This window comes from Diorhabda carinulata, unplaced genomic scaffold, assembly GCF_026250575.1.
Source record: "Diorhabda carinulata isolate Delta unplaced genomic scaffold, icDioCari1.1 Dcau_14, whole genome shotgun sequence".
Taxonomy (NCBI): Eukaryota; Metazoa; Arthropoda; class Insecta; order Coleoptera; family Chrysomelidae; genus Diorhabda; species Diorhabda carinulata.
In genome coordinates this window covers 457,501-461,251 of record NW_026613959.1, presented here as the reverse complement: position 1 = coordinate 461,251, position 3,751 = coordinate 457,501, and the positions used below count along the sequence as shown (strand labels likewise).

Here is a 3,751-nt window from a genome sequence, read left to right as displayed (position 1 = left end):
GTCGCTTACAATCTAGCGAAGGGTAGAGATAATGTCGAAATTGTAGCCCGGTCGACGTAATCATCTAATTTTTCTCATTTCGATTAAATTTAGATAGATTTATAGTCGATTCGGTGAAATTTTATAAAATAAGAAAAAATATAAATAAAGCGTGGCGCTGAAAATTATATATTTTCAATAATAAGCGCAGCAAACACGCAAAAGAAAAAGTAAATAACAATGTGTTTATACACGAATATAGATGATTATTATATTATGTATAAATATAAAGTATATATGTAATATAAAAAACATCATCATAATTTATCCTCTTTTGGATATTGTTATTAAAACTTTTTCGATAATAGTTTTTTATTATAAAATATATATATATATATATATATATAATAATAATAGTAATAATATATATTATATATATTATAAAACACAGTTCCCTGGTTGATCCTGCCAGTAGTCATATGCTTGTCTCAAAGATTAAGCCATGCATGTCTCAGTACAAGCCAAATTAAGGTGAAACCGCGAAAGGCTCATTAAATCAGTTATGGTTCCTTAGATCGTACCCACATTTACTTGGATAACTGTGGTAATTCTAGAGCTAATACATGCAAACAGAGTTCCGACCGGAGACGGAAGGAGCGCTTTTATTAGATCAAAACCAATCGGTGGCGGGCTTGCTCGTCATCGTACAATTTGGTGACTCTGAATAACTTTTCGCTGATCGCACGGTCTCGCACCGGCGACGCATCTTTCAAATGTCTGCCTTATCAACTGTCGATGGTAGGTTCTGCGCCTACCATGGTTGTAACGGGTAACGGGGAATCAGGGTTCGATTCCGGAGAGGGAGCCTGAGAAACGGCTACCACATCCAAGGAAGGCAGCAGGCGCGCAAATTACCCACTCCCGGCACGGGGAGGTAGTGACGAAAAATAACGATACGGGACTCATCCGAGGCCCCGTAATCGGAATGAGTACACTCTAAACCCTTTAACGAGGATCAATTGGAGGGCAAGTCTGGTGCCAGCAGCCGGTAATTCCAGCTCCAATAGCGTATATTAAAGTTGTTGCGGTTAAAAAGCTCGTAGTCGAATCTGTGTCCCACGCCGCTGGTTCATCGTACGCGGTGTTAACTGGCGTGTCGTGGGACGTCCTGCCGGTGGGCTTAGCTCGCAAGGGCGGCCCAACTCAATCCCGCCGCGGTGCTCTTGACTGAGTGTCGAGGTGGGCCGGCACGTTTACTTTGAACAAATTAGAGTGCTTAAAGCAGGCCAAAATTTTGCCTGAATACTGTGTGCATGGAATAATGGAATAGGACCTCGGTTCTATTTTGTTGGTTTTCGGAACCCCGAGGTAATGATTAATAGGAACGGATGGGGGCATTCGTATTGCGACGTTAGAGGTGAAATTCTTGGATCGTCGCAAGACGGACAGAAGCGAAAGCATTTGCCAAAAACGCTTTCATTGATCAAGAACGAAAGTTAGAGGTTCGAAGGCGATCAGATACCGCCCTAGTTCTAACCATAAACGATGCCAGCTAGCGATCCGCCGACGTTCCTCCGATGACTCGGCGGGCAGCTTCCGGGAAACCAAAGCTTTTGGGTTCCGGGGGAAGTATGGTTGCAAAGCTGAAACTTAAAGGAATTGACGGAAGGGCACCACCAGGAGTGGAGCCTGCGGCTTAATTTGACTCAACACGGGAAACCTCACCAGGCCCGGACACCGGAAGGATTGACAGATTGAGAGCTCTTTCTTGATTCGGTGGGTGGTGGTGCATGGCCGTTCTTAGTTGGTGGAGCGATTTGTCTGGTTAATTCCGATAACGAACGAGACTCTAGCCTGCTAACTAGGCGTATTTCGACATCCCAAAGGCCCGTCGGTATTGAGTTTCGGCTCTTGCCGTTCGCGGTTTTTACTGTCGGCGTACAAATAATTCTTCTTAGAGGGACAGGCGGCTTCTAGCCGCACGAGATTGAGCAATAACAGGTCTGTGATGCCCTTAGATGTTCTGGGCCGCACGCGCGCTACACTGAAGGAATCAGCGTGTCCTCCCTGGCCGAGCGGCCCGGGTAACCCGCTCTGAACCTCCTTCGTGCTAGGGATTGGGGCTTGCAATTGTTCCCCATGAACGAGGAATTCCCAGTAAGCGCGAGTCATAAGCTCGCGTTGATTACGTCCCTGCCCTTTGTACACACCGCCCGTCGCTACTACCGATTGAATGATTTAGTGAGGTCTTCGGACTGAGCGCGGTGGCGTTTCGGCGTCGCCGATGCTTCGGAAAGATGACCAAACTTGATCATTTAGAGGAAGTAAAAGTCGTAACAAGGTTTCCGTAGGTGAACCTGCGGAAGGATCATTACAGAGTATTTGTTCGTTTTTAAACAAAAAAAAAAAAACGAAATCAAGTCTGTATTAATTGTAAAAGAGAATTTTCTTCTACAAAATTATCGAACTCTTCAAAAGAAATTTATATATGTTATAAATTATATATATATATATATATATATATATATATATATAGATGTATATATATTGAAATCTTTTTTTAATTTTTACAAAATTCGAACAAGTTTCGAATAAAATTAAAAAAAAAAAGATAAATATAATTCATACGTCTATAAAAATATATTTACATATATAAATTTTTCCAATAAAAATATAACGAAAAATTTTTATCATAGTTTATAGAAGGCGTCGACGACGATGACGACACAACAATAACAACATATGTATTATTATATATTATAACGATTGACGGAACGATCATTAACAAAATTTCTTGTTAACTAAAAACGTTCTGATAAAGAATCGTTATTATAATAAACGAAAAATATATAGTTTATTGAAACGTCGTCTGTTGTCGTGTGTGTGTCTATATTTTTATGGATAAATTTTATTTCGTTTATTATATTATTACCTAAGTTTTTTATCGTTTGAAGGTAATACAAGAAAATATCGACAAGATTATATGTGATGATTATGTTATTGAGACATTTTCATCCGGGTACCTAAACGAAATTTAAGCACATGTCGATTCTATCGATATGTATAAAAATTCGTTTTAGAAATAATATTTTATGTATTATTTCGAAGGTGTTCGAAGATTTACGCCCGACCGTCGAAATTTGTATAAAACTTTCAAGATAAAAAAAAAAACTGTAATAATATATAGAGGAGGAATATATCGTGCGAGATATCTGTCTATGCGCGCCTCGTTTGTAATAAAACATGTGCAGCGGTTAAAATTTATCAGATATATCAAAGTACGATATTATAATTTCTCTAAAAGTTTCGAATAATTACCATTTATTATAATATATATATATATATATATATATATATATATATATATATAAAAATGTCGTTATATAAATTTTCTATACGCGTATAAGATATTATAATAATATTATTAATTTAATAATAATCAAATATTAAAAATACGACGAATAGAATATGAGAAAACGACATAATAATAAAATGATTACCCTGAACGGTGAATCACTTGGCTCGTGGGTCGATGAAGAACGCAGCTAATTGCGCGTCAACTTGTGAACTGCAGGACACATGAACATCGACATTTCGAACGCACATTGCGGTCCTCGGATACTCGTTCCCGGACCACTCCTGACTGAGGGTCGTATCAATTTAAAAGACTGCTTAGAATTTAAAATTTTTCTATTTATTAAAGAAAAATAATGCCTAAGCGTGTTGGATGTGAAACAATAACGCACACTAATTAAGAAAAAACACATGCACA

At 38.4% G+C, this 3,751-nt stretch overlaps 2 non-coding genes across 2 annotated transcripts; both read left to right on the top strand.

The window, feature by feature from the left end:
- Positions 1-431: 431 nt before the first annotated feature.
- On the top strand, positions 432-2,353 carry LOC130903130 (small subunit ribosomal RNA). The gene has a single exon (XR_009060548.1). It is a non-coding gene; the product is annotated as a small subunit ribosomal RNA (ribosomal RNA).
- Positions 2,354-3,476: 1,123 nt separating this feature from the next.
- Positions 3,477-3,632, top strand: LOC130903173 (5.8S ribosomal RNA). Its single transcript, XR_009060581.1, has one exon. It is a non-coding gene; the product is annotated as a 5.8S ribosomal RNA (ribosomal RNA).
- The last annotated feature ends 119 nt before the right edge of the window (positions 3,633-3,751 follow it).